The 16,794-nt window shown below is 44.8% G+C and overlaps 1 protein-coding gene across 8 annotated transcripts in view; it reads right to left on the reverse strand.

The window, feature by feature from the left end:
* SESN1 (sestrin 1) overlaps positions 1 to 16,794 on the reverse strand; it is a 146,809-nt gene that overhangs the window by 81,399 nt on the left and 48,616 nt on the right. For 2 of the 8 annotated variants that reach the window (XM_037894601.2, XM_037894599.2), the window contains one exon: positions 7,305 to 7,396. The exons of the other annotated variants lie outside the window; for them this stretch is intronic. The gene's annotated coding sequence lies outside the window, so the exon portion shown is untranslated. The remainder of the gene's footprint in view (positions 1 to 7,304; positions 7,397 to 16,794) is intronic. 8 annotated transcript variants of the gene reach the window in all.

Raw genomic sequence — 16,794 nt, forward strand, 5'->3', positions numbered from 1 at the left:
CTGTTTTTCTGTCATTATGCAAGCATCAGTGGATCATTAGGGACACTTCTGACAGTGTTGGCTGGTCAGGGAAGGTGCATGCTGATTGCATCTTTAAGAACACAGGACTGTTCAGAAATCTACAAGCAGGGACTCTCTTTCCTAACAGGTGGATTACCACCAGTGATGTTGAAATGTCAACAATGATCCTAGGGGACCCAGTCTATACCTTGCACCCCTGGCTCATGAAGCTGTACACCAACCACCTGGACAACCCCAACAAAAGATTAAACTAACAGCTTAGCAGGTGCAGAATGACAGTTGAATGCACTTTTGGTAGAGTGAAGGGGCACTGATGTTTTCTCACAAGATTGGATCTCAGCAAGAAAAATATCCCAATTGTTATAGCTGCCTGCTGTGTCCTGCATAAAATCGGTGAAGCAAAAGGAGGTAAGTTGCTGTGGGGTAGAGACAGAGCAGCTGTCTGCTGAGTTTGAACAGCCAGACAACAAGAGCTATCAGAAGAGCTCAACATATATGGCTCAGGGCGGCTTTGAAAGAGCACTGTAACAGTGAGCCACAATAATGTGTTGTGGTGTACTGTGCTCTACCTGTCCTAGAGTTTGGGGGCCTGTTAGGAATTGTGTAGTGGTGCACATCTATGAACAAAACACCAACAATTAACTTATTTTGTGGTGCTTGCTGTACATTTATGATTATTACACTGTTTGTCACTGATCCTATGAGTTGTATCACAATGTACAACAAGTGGGTGCTTTCACTACTACCAGGCATTCTTCAGTATATATTGGGAACTACTAAATGAATTATTTTCCTAGCAATAATTTTATTGAGTAACAAAAACACTTCAAAATAAAATTCTGTGCAAGTTAAAAGCAAAACATGAAAACTGTAATAAATTCATAAAGCAGTGCTTGAAGAAAAGTGAGGAACATTCATGTCCATTTAGGCTACTGTGGAAGAGCTCCTTCTCCACCTCAGTGGGTTCCATGCTTTCTCTTAGCAGCGGGCTGGGGGATTCCTCTCTCCCTGGGAATTTCTCCATGCCCCTGGGTTTACTGTCCCCACTTTGTTGGAGCAGAGGTTCCTCCCGGGCTCCCTGATGGCAGGGGAGGGAAGCCTCTTAGTCTCTGATAGCTCCTCTGGGCGTAGCGGCAGCAAGCCGGACACAGAGTTCAGTCTCTCCCTTCTGGCAGGGTCTCTTCCCCCAAACCTCTGGGGCCTGGAAAGGCTGTACACCCTATTGGGCAGGGTTTCCTCTGCTCTTCACCTCTGTATCTGTGAGATCTCCCTCCTGGCATTCGTCAGTGTCTGCACCATCTGGCTCTCCAGTAGCACACCTGATTCCCACAGCTCCTATTGAGCATTTATCTGACTAGAAGGGAGGCTTTTAACAGGTTCTGACAGGCCCTTGATTGGCCCCAGGTGTCCTAATTATCCTGGAGTAACCCCTGTTCAATTATCAGGGGAAATGGGCCTGCTTATCCTGGGGCTAATATACCTGCCTTCTACCCCTGAAATTTTCAATAGGACCACTCTCATATAGCCATCTGGCCCGACCCAGTCACACTACACACATCAACTGTGGCTCTCACAGTTCAGTATGTGAAGCTGTGGTTGTCCTTAATCCTGGTGTGCAGTGGTAGGGGTAGAGATGCAACCTCTGAAGCCATAATGGAATGCTGAGAGAGGGTGTAGGGAGGTACTGAAATGGAGTTCTCCGTGAACTGCAAAGGGAGGGGAGACAGATTGTCGAACTTGTAGGTCCACAAAAGTTTGCATCATCTGTTTGCTGCCGGAGAAGTCCAGTCATGTCCTGGTGCATCTCCCTCTCTAACTCCTGGGCCTCTCTCCTGTCTGCTCTTTTCTTCTCCAAACAGTATGCAATATTCATTCTCCAGGCCTTCTGTTCACAGTCTGATGCAGTACAAACTTGCAGGATCTTGCTGAATGTGTCATCCTGAGTCCTTTTCTTTCTCCTCCTTATCTGGCTCAGGCATTCCGTGGGTGTGGAGGGGGAAACCCCTCAAGGCCACAACAGCAGCAGTTACACATAAAACAGAGCTGATCATCAGTATAGTCACAATGGAAAGCAAAAAGTAACAATTCAGAACTTGCTCCCTAACATTTTAAACAAAGACATGCTCATTGACACTTCTGCTTCAGAGTGCATATGCACAGCACCACTCACAGCTCCAGCCCTGGTGAGTATGGCCTACCAGGAGTGAGGGAAATGAGGAGGGAATTGATCGGTTGCATGAAACTGAGTATAGGGCAATGGCACTGTATACGTGCACCACTTTCCACAGGCAGTAGTGATTTTAGTTGATATCTCACCCCTAGGGGCCACAAAGGAACAGAGAGCACAGCTGCTCCTGGCAAACCAAAGCCATCCAGGACAGTATGCTTCTGGCCTGTTTACTGCAATGGTGCGGGCAAGTGACCTACCGCAGAGAAAGAAATAAGGTTGTCATCCCTAGAAACCTTCAGGAGTGGATTGCAGTGCCACCTCCACGAAAGTTTCATTGAGCTCTCTCAGGAGGATTTAAGGGACATCTCTCTCTACATAAACTGCTCCACATGGACCTCCGCCTATCTCTACAGGGCATGAAAACCAGATAGCAATACAACAGAGAGATAGTTATCTTTTCTAGTACAAGTAAATTCATGAAAAGTTGATAGCTGCGTCTAGCTAAGTTGGGGTCACCAACACTGTCATGGGAGATAAATTTACACACTTACCCGAGGTTCCTTTCCCTGAATTGGGTTCGCCTGTATTGGACTGACAGGACTGTAGTGAAGACTCAGACAGGTCCTGGCTTGTGGCAGAGCTGGGCCCTACCTGTCACATGTCCCCCCCATCCTCCTCGTCCTTGCTGTTTATGCCAGGGGCCTGCGACTCAGGCTCCTCAGAAGTATCCACAATGGTATGCAGGGTGGTAGTGGGGTCTCCGTAAGTACGGCATGAAGCTCTTTGTAAGAGTGGTAGGTCTGAAGCTCAGCACTGGATTAACGGTTGGCCTCCTTGGCCTTCCAATATGCCTGCCGCAGTTCCTTCGCTTTCACATGCGGCACTGCTGTTGATCCCTATTATACCCCTAACTCAAGCATCCCTTGCGCAATCTGCTCATAGATGTCCTAATTTCTCCAGCTGGTCCATAGCTGTACTTGCACAGCCCCTTCTCCTCACAGGCCAGGAGATGCAATATCTACTGTCTACTTCAGGTGGGAGCATGTCTGGAACATGTAGCTGGACACGGTCAGCTAGGCAGTTGCATGCAACAATAGAGAGCTGTTCAGTAGGCTTGCTGAGATGGACAATCAGGAAAAGGTGTTTCAAAAATTCCTAAGGTTTAAAGGCAGGCAATGCTAGTCTCAAAGACCCCTAGAAAATGGAGTTCACAACTGTGACCAGAGTTGTCAGCATTGGGCATGAAAGGATAGATGCTGGAGGACCGTTAGGATGGACATAGGTAACACAATGTCTACATTGTACTGCGTCAATTCAGTACATCAATCCACACTGCTCAGGGAGGTGGTGTTCCTATGTCTGCCTAATGGACAGCTTACTATCAGTGGGAGACAAGTAGGTTAACACCAATGGTGGCTAATGCTGACCTAACTTTGTAGTATAAACCAGGCCTCAAACTGCCATTTTTTCCTCAATTATACCAGTTAATTATATACTGTTCCAGTCTCTCGTAGGGTTGCCAAACCTCCAAGTTTCGCTGGGAGTCTCCTGGAATCAGGCTCTATCTCCTGAAGACTACTGAAGCCAAACCGGAAGATTTTAGGTACTAAAAGTCCGGTGGCGCACCAGGGCTAAGGCAGGCTCCCTGCCTGCCCTGGCCCCACGCTGCTCCCGGAAGCAGCCGGCACATCCCTGCGGCCCCTGGGTGGGAGTGGGGAAGAGGTGCTCCCATTGACCAGGAACTACGGCTAATGGGAGCTGCAAGGGGCGGCACCCGCAGGCCACTTCTCAGGGCAGTGCCCACAGGCCCTGCTTACCTCGGGCAGCTCCCAGTCAGCAGCACAGCGGCGCTAAGGCAGGTTCCGCCCCCACAGCGCCCATTAGCCACAGATCCCAGCCAATGGGAGCTGCAGAGTCAGCGCTCAGGCAATGCACAGAGACCCCTGCCCACCCAGGGGCTGCAGGAATATGCCGGCTGCTGCCGGGAGCAGCGCGGGGACAGGGCTGGCAGGGAGCCTGCCTTAGCCCTGCTACACCGCCAACTGGGAGCCGCCCAAGGTAAGCGCCACCTGACCAGAGCCTGCACCCCTCACCCACTCCCACACCCCAATTCCCTGCCCCAGCCTGGAGCCTGCACCCTGAATCCCCAACCATGGGCAGCGAGCCCTATGGACCTGTGGTGCCTGGGCACCAGGAATATTCCTGGCCCAGGGCCCGGCTCCAGCAATGTTTGGGGCTGAGTCTCTCCTTCGGCCCTGCCTTCTGCCCCCAGCCCCCACCCCCTGCACGTCCCCCGGGCCATTTAAAACAGCCTAGGGCCCTCACTCACCATCAGCAGCACAGTGGAGCTGAGCGGCTTCCTCCCTGTTCGCTCCACATGGCTGCTGGCCCTCCCTGCAGCCCCTGGGTGGGTCTGTGTCTCACCCCAAGTGCCCCTGCAGCCAATGAAAAGCTGCAGGTGCAGTGCCTGGGAGTAGCAGTACATGGAGACTCCCAGCCTGCCCTGCCTAGGGGCCCCAGGTAAGCGCTGCACCCCCCCACTCCCTCCCAGAGCCTGTGCCCCCACCCCACACCCAAACTCAGTCCCAGCGCCTTCACCCCTCATCCCCTCCTGCACCCCCAGCCTGTCCCAGCCCAGAGCCTGCATACAGCACCCAAACTCCGTCCCAGAGCCTACACCCTCACCCCCTTCCCACACATCCCCTCCTGCCCCCAAACTCCCTCCCAGAGCCTGCACCCCAGACCTCCTCCCCAACCCAAACTCCCTCTCAGAGCCTTAGGCAGGTGGGGGGGGTGGAGTCTGGGCGCCACCAAAATTTCTACAAAGCTGCCACCCCCATCCCCTCTCCCAGCCCTGAGCCCCCTCCAGCACCCTCCCAGAGCCTGAACTTTAACCCCCTGCCCCAGCTCTGAGCCCCGTCCTCCCAGAGCCTGCACCCCACATCCCTATCCCCTCTCCCAGTCCTAAGCCCCATCCAGCACCCAAACTCCCTCCCAGAGCTTGTATCCCACATCCCTCCTGCACCTCAACCCCCTGCCCCAGGCTCAGCCCGGAGCCCCCTCCCACACTCCAAACCCCTTGGTCCCAGCCCAGAGCGCACATTCCCTCCTGCACCCCAAGCCACTGAAAGCGAGCGAAGGTGTGTGTGAGGGGGGGGGGGGGGGACAGACAGCAAGCGAACGAGGGAGGGGGGATGGCGTGAGTGGGATGGGGCCTCAGAGAAGGGGCAGGGAAGGTTGTTTAGGTTTGTGTGATTAGACTGTTGGCAACCCTAGTCTTTCAATATCAGAGAGCAAGTCCTATTGAGTTATCAAGCAAGTCAATTCCCCTCCACCCCCCAATTAGCCAGACTTTTTAACTCTTTCTACATTTCTATTTAAAAGTTAGCAGTTAACTCAGTTCCACTGGCTGCAGACTGTAGTTTCCTTTTCATTTTCACTAGTGCTCTACTATCACTGTATTCCTGGATAAGGATCCTATCATCATCACCAATTACGTCTTTTGCTCTTTACACATGTATAATATGAAGAAACCACAGCCAGAATGAGGTCCAAATAATCATGCTTATTTATACAACATAAAAGGCCGGCCTACCTACCTATATACACTGCTATTCTACACAGATGAGAGTGAGGGCCCAAAAGCTATTTAAAGGGATATTATCAAGTTCCTATACAGTTATTTTAAACATCTTTTACAGACCATACCTAAGGCATAAATAAAATTTAGTGCCATAGATATCTGCTCCACCCCATATAATGAGCCACTGAACTTTAAAATTCACTTTAAAAAAAATCTGAATGGAATTAATGAAGTGGAACCACAAAATTCAGAGCAGTTCAACCTTGAGAGCTAACCACTGGATACTTACATTAGGGTGATGAAGCAAGCATCTTTAAAACTTTTTTTTAATATAGACTTTCAGATTCTATTCTATATAGGTTATACTGCCTTCATCACCATCATGTCGGAAACTCTGATACGACTGACATCTATTGTTCATGATTCATTTCCTCTCTCATATCCTCGCTCCATAAGTAGTCACTAAGGGCCAAGATTTTAAAAGGTAATTAGGGCCATGGAAGTTGGGCACTGTAGGTGCTTTTGAAAGTCCCCATAGGCACCTAGATGGATCACTAGGTACCTAAATACCTTTAAATATTTGGTCCTGAGGGATTACTTTACACACATCCACTATAATGAATAATACTTTCCACTTATGTAGATCTTTCCATCCTGGGATCGCAGAACAGCTCAATATCATAACATCCCTGTGAACTACACCTTTACACCCATTTTATGAATAGGGAAGTGGAGACACAAACATTAATGACATGCTGAAGAAGGATGGCCAGGTAACCTGTGTTAGAGCAGGAACCAGAAACTAGGGCTTCCAGCTCTTGATGGGTTTATTTCTTAAATAACTGTGTCCAGCACAAAAATGTAACCAAAAGCAAATAATTTAAATTAATATGAACTTGCACTTGTGTCTTATACTGTTTCTAGCTGAATTTTTGATCACCTGATGCTATAGAAGTCCAGTGCTTCCTTTTTGATGTTTGCATAAATTAGATGCAAGTGCAACATTTCATAATCTACTGTAGGCATTACGGTAAACAACTGTTTGCACAGAGACAGGGATGCAAAATATGGTCTTCTTAGATAATGCTGTTTAAACAAGCACTGATTCTGTCTATTATATGCTAAAACATGCTAAAGGAAAGTAGTTTTCAAGCCAAGCATGATCTACAAGATTTACTTGCCCTGCCTTTCATACACTGTATGTCTCTTGTCAGCACAGCAGTTACTGTGGCAAGTACAAAAACACAGTATTTAAACATTTAAAGACTACTGCACTTTTCTATGAAAACAAAAACCTAACGTATTTTTACTATGACTCTCCACAAGTTTTGCCATACACGTGGAAGAATTTGGACTTAGAAGTTCTGGTTTGAAAAGCATGCAGCATTTCAATGCCTTCACTATCATTTTTTCCTGGGTGCTAAAGCAGCAAGTCTAAAATATACTACTTCACCTCAGACTATAAAAAAAAGATAGCCACCGTATTGAGAACTAATATATTATTCCTAAAATAAAACCTGGAGACACTACCTTGTGTGCAGAAATTAGAACTCTTGCCTGTCAGTAATCACCAGTTCCCAAACGGAAGTTTTCCAGACTTAAGGGATAACATTTCTGTCAACCTACAAATAAAATTAAAGAAACAAAGATGTGCACAAATTGATTTTTTCTTACATGATACCAGACGACACCAGCATAGAAACCTTTCCAAGATTTTTACTCAAATTTTAATGCAAGCATGAATTATGAAACCCAGGGTGGATAAAAATCAATGATAGGTTTTTTTTCCCCTCAAAAAGCATTTGTATAAAAAAAATTTTATTTAAAAAACAAACAGTCTAAAGATAGCTTTAATTAAGATACATTATAGCTCAAAGATATCTCATCATGGAATAGGGATTATAAATTCTAATTCTATGGTATGAGACAATATATTCCTGTACAGATGCCCCCCGATTTACGCAATCATTCCATTCCAGAAAGCCTTGCATAACTCGAATTTTGTGTAAGTTGGCAACATATACCCATACGTTATGCAAAAATTTCCGCAACTCGAAAATCCTATTTCTGGCTTATGGAACTTTTTCCGTAAGTGCAAATTTGCATAAGTCGGGTCTTGCATAACCTGGGGAGCGTCTATAATGTTTGAGAAAAGTTTTGTAAATGAGTTCCAATAGTTCATGGATTAGGGACCCAATCTTATGGGGTTCTACAGGCTTCTGTATAGATTATTTAGGTTAATCTTTCTATCTACCCAATTGGACTCAGTGCTCAGTTTAAAAGATACCACCAGAGATGCTTAGTTTTGCAGTTCTCAAACTGTGGATGTGTCTCCGCAGAGATAACATTCTTGTTAACAGCAAAAATGTTTTTAAATAAATAAATAAATAAATATATAGAGGTGAGGAATAACAGACCAACTCTATTGTCCCTCTGCAAATTTGTGTACACAGAGTCAATCCGTTACCTCTCTCTAAAAGTGCGAAATTTTAAAAAGTTAAATGAATAGAAGATTGTTGGGGGCAGAATAGATCTGGGCAAGGAGAAGAAATCTGGCGATAAATGTGAGAAGCGAGGGACATATGCTTTTTTGTTAAAATATTGTATGTCTGCTGTTGAAGAAAAAAATACAGAATACTTAACATTGTTGTTTTAGTTAAATAAAACAATTTAAATATCTGTCTGGTGATGTTCTCCTCCTAATACAGCCTGGCAAGAAAATCCTCCAAATATTAATGATTAACCTGTTGAATTGGAGGTAGTTCACCTCCCAATGACTTCAAAAATATCTGCTTCAATTACCTTTGGTAAATGAAAGAACCAAACAATCACTCATTTTCGGATATAGCTGTAAAACTGATTGAAAAGTTTTCAAAATAAATCACTGTTTAAAAATGTATAGTGTGTACCTTCTAAAAATGAAACCTACATCTATCTGAGTTGTGAAGAATATGTATTAAGGTTATAACAACCAACAAGAATGCACTTTTATGTAGAAAACCATGATTAAATAGAGTGACTAGTGATTTAAATCATGGATTTAAATCAAATTCACCCTGATTTGAAACCTAAGATTTTTTCAAACTGAAGATAAAATGTTGGAATTCTGCTTCAGTACTGAACCATGCCTAAAGGCATATACTGCCATTTTGATATTGTTTCTGGCATCACCAGGAGCACTTGGGTCCTTTGGTACTTCATAAGAGGAAAAATATGTAGCAGTAGGGTATAACTAAAGCCGGCTGCCTTATTGCACCACCTCCTTATTGCAGGGGATTAATTCCCCCTCAACCCTCTCCTAGAAGGGAAAGGAAAAGGGTGGAAATGAAGGAAGAACCCATTCCATCAACAAGGTAGCAGCAACAGCAATCTGTACTCATTCCCTATGGGTTCAGTGTTGTAGGGACACATTGGTAACTTCCAATGATCTTCTTTAGTGGCAAATAAAGAGTGAAACACCAGCCTTAGGCCTGAGCTACGCTTGGGGTGGGGGGTTTGAACTAATATACTCAACTTCAGCTACACGAATAGCGTAGCTGAAGTCGAAGTATCTTAGTTCAACTTACCTGGCCATCCTCACGGTGGCAAGCCGACCACGGCAGCTCCCTCGTCAACTCCACTTACTCCTCCTGCTGAGGTGTAGTACAGGCATCGATTCGGGGATCGATTTATCGTGTCTACATGAGACGCAGTAAATCGATCCCCGATAGATCAATCACTTCCCGCCGACCCGGCGGGTAGTAAAGACGTAGCCTTAGTAAAGGCCATCCTGCCCAAAGGCATTGGCTGGCTCATCTACATTTCCACAGGCACTGCAGAACCATTAATGTGGGTGAAAGGGAAGACAAATGTCATCCACACAGTCAACCATGAACCTGAAAATTCACATTAAGCACTAGGTTTGTAGTGCAGCTTACTGATAGAAATTGTTATTTTATTTTACATCAGTTTAAACCCTACTATTCTTTCAAGTAACAGCTATTACTCTAACTAAAGGAGATTGGAGGGAAACTATTTTTACCTATCATTTCAGTTTTACTTAAAGTGCTATCCAATGCACTGTGTACAGTCAATTTCACTTTGTGTAGGTCTTTCACACAGCAATAGGGAAAACTTAGTTTAAGAAAATTAGATTATAAAACCACAAAAGTTGGCAGGGGGAGTCACAAGTAGGTACTATACCTACCTCTAATTTTAAACTCACTTCCTGAAGCTGAATAGATTTCAAGTTGGTATCGTTTAAGGTCTCCTCCCATAAATTAGCCTTTATGGCTCTTGGTCTATGCTGAATGTTAATAAACTGGGGCCCTAAGAGATACTGATGTGAAGGGCTGTCTCATGCCCATTAAAACAGAGCTTTCAGCAAAAAGAGGAAAGAATCATGCACAATTCAGAGAATTCCCCCCTTCCTTCATGACCACCAGTTATCAGGGCAAAAAAAGATTCATCGCATATCCCAGTCACACAATCCTTCCATCCTCGCCATTTATTAACGTGCATTCCTGTCCTCTCCTTTCATGCACCCCCCCCCCCCCCGCCATAAAAGCTGTAACTCCCATTTTGTGTATAGCTATGGAAAGGAATGAAAAAACAACCCCAAGAATCAATACTATAATATTCAATTGCATTAACAGTTGGCTGCTCCTTCACACCTATTTCACAACTTGCAGATACAGAACTGGAGTTATTTTCTTTTGGGGCTTCTGTGGTAAGCCAACCATTTTGCTGATTAAGGGAACTTTACAGGGCTTTCAAGACCCAGAATTCTTCATATATTTTTGGCTGGATCATTCCTCCACCCTCTTAAGAGCATTACTTCCTCATCACCTCAGTTACGAAAGCAAGGAATCTCAAACTTAAGTAAGGGGGGTTAATTGTTTTTGCAAGAAAATGCATGAGATTTTTAGAACAGGAGGTTTATATCAAACTAGAAGATAAACAGGGAATTCTTGAACAGTAATAGTATAACTGTCTTCCCCACAAAAAATGTCAATTACTTCCATATCTAAACAACTTACTTACTATTTCAGTTAATGTAAGGAAAATATGGATATTTATCCAAAACACAAACTTTTTTAATTCACATTTTAAAGAATAACCATTTACTTCCAAAAGTTATTAAAATGTAAATATTCAAGAATGAATTATAATCTGTTTAAATCCTAATCCGACTAATCTTTTACTTCCTTTAGTGAGTCCATTCTGATATTTAGTCGGCCTCCATTGGGGGGTGAGGGGGAGGGAAAGAGAGTGTCTCTCCCCCTCTCTCCCATCCTCCCCTTTTGCCTTTGTTTGTCTTTGTCCCTTCTCCTGCGGGATAATCCCTGTGGCTGCTTTTCTTTTGCACAGTGCTTCCCAGCTGTCAGATTAAAAAGATGAAACTTCTTGTTTAAAAAAAAAAAACAAAAACCACAGAACGCAAAAAACCTAGCAAGATTTCATAAGCCTCTTGGCTTTGTGTCTGTCTCATTTCTACTACAAAAGATTTTTTTTTCATACTGTTTTCCTCCCTTGGATGGGCAAGGAATTTTTGGAGGGCAAGTAGGTTATTGATTTCTACACTAGCAGTTTTGTTGGTAAAACAGTTCTTAGGAAGAGACAGGTATTAGTAACGGGCAATTTGATCATTAGAACATAGACAGCTGTGTTTGCGATGGTCGGGAGACTCGCATCGTGACTTGCCTGCCTAATGCAAAGGTTGCAGGTCTCTCAAGACATCTAGATAGACTTATATGTAGTGCTGGGGAGGAGCCGGTGGTCGTGGTACATGTAGGTACCAATGACATAGGGCAGGATAGTAGAGAGGTCCTGGAGGCCAAATTTAGGCTGCTAGGTAAGAGATCGAAGTCCAGGACCTCCATGGTAGCATTTTCTGAAATGCTTCCAGTTCCATGTGCAGGGCCAGACAGACAGGCAGAACTGCAGGGTCTCAATGCATGGATGAGACGATGGTGTAGGGAGGAGGGGTTTAGATTTATTAGGAACTGGGGAAAACTTTTGGGAAAGGGGTGCCTATACAGGAAGGATGGACTTCACCTAAACCAAACTGGAACCAGGCACTTAAAATTAAAAAGGTGGTAGAGCAGTTTTAAAACTAAGGTCTGGGGAAAAGCCGACAGGTGCGGAGGAGCACATGGGGAGGATCTACTAATGGAGATTCTCTATGTCCTAGTAAGGAGGAGAGTCTGGAAGTTAAAATACAGGTAGGATGTGATCAGAAAAAAATCAAATGAAAAGAAGTCTCATTCAATTACATCATGTAATAGACAGCTAAAATGTGACAAGTTTTTAGAGTGCTTATATACCAATGCTAGAAGTCTAAATCAGACGGGTGAACTAGAGTGCCTTGTATTAAATTAGGATATTGATATAATAGGCATCACAGAAACTTGGTGGAATGAAGATAATCAACGGGACACAGTAATACCAGGGTACAAAATATATCAGGAGGACAGAACAGGTCATGCTGGGGGAGAGTGGCACAAGATGTGAAAAAGCATATAATCAAATGAAGTTTTTACATCTTAAATGACCCAAACTGTATCATAGAATCTCTATGGATAGTAATTCCATGCTCTAATAATAAGAATATAGCAGTAAGGATATATTACTGACCAGGATGGTGATAGTGACTGAAATGCTCAGGGAGATTAAAGAGGCTATTTAAATAAACTCAATAATAATGGGGGGTTTCCAACTATCCCCATATTGACTGGGTATATATCACCTCAGGACAAGATGCAGAGATAAAGTTTCTTGACACCTTAAATGACTGCTTCTTGGAGCAGCTAGTCTTGGAGCTCTCAAGAAGAGAGGCAATTCTTGATTTAGTCCTAAATGGAGCACAGGATTAGGTCCAAGAGGTGAATATAGCTGGACCACTTGGTAACAGTGACCATAATATAATTAAATTTAACATCCCCTGTGGTGGGGAGAACACCACAGTGGCCCAACACTGTAGCATTTAATTTCAGAAAGGGGAACTATACAAGGAGCTAGGATTCATGATGTGACGGAGACACTTCCAAGACTCATCAAGCCCCCGGATTGCTACCCCTTCCCGCTTCTCCACGTGGGCACCAATGATACTGCCAAGAATGACCTTGAGCAGATCACTGCAGATTATGTGGCTCTGGGAAGAAGAATAAAGGAGTTTGAGGTGCAAGTGGTGTTCTCGTCCATCCTCCCCGTGGAAGAAAAAAGGCCTGGGTAGAGACCGTCGAATCGTGGAAGTCAACGAATGGCTACGCAGGTAGTGTTGGAGAGAAATCTTTGGATTCTTTGACCATGGGATCGTGTTCCAAGGAGAAGGATTGCTAGGCAGAGATGGGCTCCACCTAACGAAGAGGGAAGAGCATATTCACAAGTAGGCTGGCTAACCTAGTGAGGAGGGCTTTAAACTAGGTTCACTGGGGGAAGGAGACCAAAGCCCTGAGGTAAGCAGGATACCAGGAGGAAGCACGAGCAGAAGAGCGCAAGAGGGGAGGACTCCTGCCTCATACTAAGAAAGCAGGACGATCAGTGAGTTATCGTAAGTGCCTATACACAAATGCAAGAAGCCTTGGAAACAAGCAGGGAGAACTGGAAGTCCTGGCACAGTCAAGGAATTATGATGTGATTGGAACAACAGAGACTTGGTGGGATAACTCACATGACTGGAGTACTCTCATGGATGGATAAAAATCGCTCAGAAAAGACAGGCAGGGCAGAAAAGGTGTGTGGAGTTGCACTGTATGTAAGAGAGCAGTATGACTGCTCAGCGCTCCAGTATGAAACTACAGAAAAACCTGAGTGTCTCTGGATTAGGTTTAGAAGTGTGAGCAACAAGGGTGTTGTCGTGGTGGGAGACTGCTATAGACCACCAGACCGGGGGATGAGGCTTTCTTCAGGCAACTAACAGAAGTTACTAGATCACAGGCCCTCGTTCTCATGGGGGACTTCAATCACCCTGATATCTACTGGGAGAACAATACAGCAGTGCACAGACAATCCAGGAAGTTTTTGGAAAGTGTAGGGGACAATTTCCTGGTGCAAGTGCTGGAGGACCCAACTAGGGGCAGGGCTCTTCTTCACCTGTCGCTCACAAACAGGGAAGAATTAGTAGGGGAAGCAAGAGTGGATGGGAACCTGGGAGGCAATGACCATGGGATGGTCGAGTTCAGGATCCTGACACAAGGAAGAAAGGAGAGCAGCAGAATACGGACCCTGGATTTCAGAAAAGTGCTAGTGTGGACAGTGCTATGTCGGCGGGAGAGAATCTCTCCTGCCAACATAGCTACCGCTACTCATTGGGGATGGTTTAATTATGCTGACGCGAGACCTCTCTTCTGTTGGCATTGAATGGTACAGCTGTGCTGCTCTAAGATTTCTAGTGTCAACAAAGAACCCTCAACCCAGCCATGCAAATATCTGCTTCAATAATGCTTCTATAAAATCATAAAATGCACACAATGTAAGATGAATTGTATTTTTTAAATCCCAAATTATAAAAGTAAATATCCAAGAAATCTTAAAACATACACTGAGGCTATGTTACTATAGGAAGTAATGCCTTTGGCTCACGTCTTACCTCACTAGTGCATAATCACGAATAAGCTATCAGTCCTTAACATAAAGAAAAAGGCCATATTGCATCTAAACTACCATGTTGAATACAGATCTCATCAGAAAATTAGCTTTAAAGATAAACAGTCTGATACTTAAAGTGGGTTATGTCAATACATTATAAAGTTTGAAAAATAACTTTCATCTTAAGTATAAAATTTGAGAAAACAGAATTCTCTATCATACCACCCACCTACAAAAAACATCTAGAAAACCACCCACATAGGATTCACTGCACTCAAGGGGGGAGGGGAAAAAAAAATCACAAAATTTGTTTCACCCTTTAAACAAACACCAAGATAGCTTCCAAAGAGGTTAAGTATCTTTGCTCAGTTTATTTGTATACTAAAAGCACTATTAAAGATTTCTACACGAATTACTAAAGATACCTTGTTTATTTCTAAGAAATAAACAGAGTCCAGTGGTGTTCCTGTTCAACCAATCACAAAGCTGTAGCACAATGTCCAACCCCAGCTAAGAAGGGAGGCTTGTTTTTCTGTTTTTGTCTACAATCCCAGTGATGGATGGCTGCTTAGGGCAAAGATCAGGCTGTGTGATAAAGCTTCAAAATAGAAAAGCAGATGCAACAAATATGAACAGCAACAGTGATGGCAAAAACATCCTATATTAAGTAGACATGAATTTCACAAAAGAAAAACCACGTACAGCTATAAATATGCCTTAGATTCAAGTTTGTCTTTCCAATCCTAAACAAAACTTGGAATCATCTAAAAGTGGCTTCAGGGGACTTGTTTCTCATAGAAGTGAATCCAAAATTACAGCAATGAGCTGGAGTGGCATGATTTTCTATCTTCTAGAAGATGGGGTTCTGCAGGGATACCTCACTTTTAAAGAAGTGACACTACTCAAGTCTCACTCACAACACTAAGCCCTGGTCTACACTAGGAGTTGAGGTTGAATTTAGCAGGGTTAAATCGATTTAACCCTGCACCCGTCCGCACGATGAAGCCCTTTTTTCGACTTAAAGGGCTCTTAAAATCGATTTCCTTAATCCACCCCCGACAAGGGGATTAGTGCTTAAATCGGCCGGGTCAAATTTGGGGTACTGTGGACGCAATTAGACGGTATTGGCCTCCGGGAGCTATCCCAGAGTGCTCTATTGTGACCGCTCTGGAAAGCGCTGTCAACGCAGATGCACTGGCCAGGTAGACAGGAAAAGGCCCACAAACTTTTGAATTTCAATTTCCTCTTTGCATGGTCACCTGTAGCTTGCCACGCTGTCCAGAGCTCATCAGCAGAGGTGACCATGATGAAGTCCCAGAATCGCAAAATTGCTCCAGCATGGACCGAACGGGAGGTACGGGATCTGATTGCTGTATGGGGAGAGGAATCCGTGCTATCAGAACTCCGTTCCAGTTTTCGAAATGCCAAAACATTTGTCAAAATCTCCCAGGGCATGAAGGACAGAGGCCATAACAGGGACCCGAAGCAATGCCGCGTGAAACTTAAGGAGCTGAGGAAAGCCTACCAGAAAACCAGAGAGGCAAACAGCCGCTCCGGGTCAGATCCCAAAACATGCCGTTTCTATGATGAGCTGCATGCCAATTTTAGGGGGTTCAGCCACCACTACCCCAGCCGTGTTGTTTGACTCCTGCAATGGAGATGGAGGCAACACAGAGGCAGGTTTTGGGGACGAGGAAGAGGATGATGATGAAGTTGTAGATAGCTCACAGCAAGCAAGCTGAGAAACTGGTTTTCCCCGACAGCCAGGAACTGTTTCTCACCCTGGACCTGGAGCCAGTATCCCCCGAACCCACCCAAGGCTACCTCCCGGACCTGCCAGGCGGAGAAGGGACCTCCAGTGAGTGTACCTTTTAAAAATACTATACATGGTTTAAAAGCAAGCATGTTTAAGGATTAATTTGCCCTGGCATTTGCGGCTCTCCTGGATGTACTCCCAAAGCCTTTGCAAAAGGTTTCTGGGGAGGGCAGCCTTATTCCGTCCACCATGGTAGGACACTATCACACCAGGCCAGTAGCACGTACTCGGGAATCATTGTACAACAAAGCATTGCAGCGTATGTTTGCTGGCATTCAAACAACATCCGTTCTTCATCTCTCTGTTATCCTCAGGAGAGTGATATCATTCATGGTCACCTGGTTGAAATAGGGTGCTTTTCTTAAGGGGACATTCAGAGATGCCCGTTCCTGCTGGGCTGTTTGCCTGTGGCTGAACAGAAATGTTCCCCGCTGTTAGCCACGGGGAGGGTGGAGGGGCTAGCCACGTGGTGGGGGGCGGCAAAATGCGACCTTGGAACGAAAGCACATGTGCTGTGTATGTAACGTTAACAGCAAGGTTTACCGTGAAAGAGTGTACCCATTGTTCTATAAAATGTGTCTTTTTAAATACCTGTCCCTTTTTTTTCCCTCCACCAGCTGCATGTGCTTCAAGGAT

This window comes from Chelonia mydas, chromosome 3 (assembly GCF_015237465.2).
Source record: "Chelonia mydas isolate rCheMyd1 chromosome 3, rCheMyd1.pri.v2, whole genome shotgun sequence".
Classification (NCBI taxonomy): domain Eukaryota; kingdom Metazoa; phylum Chordata; order Testudines; family Cheloniidae; genus Chelonia; species Chelonia mydas.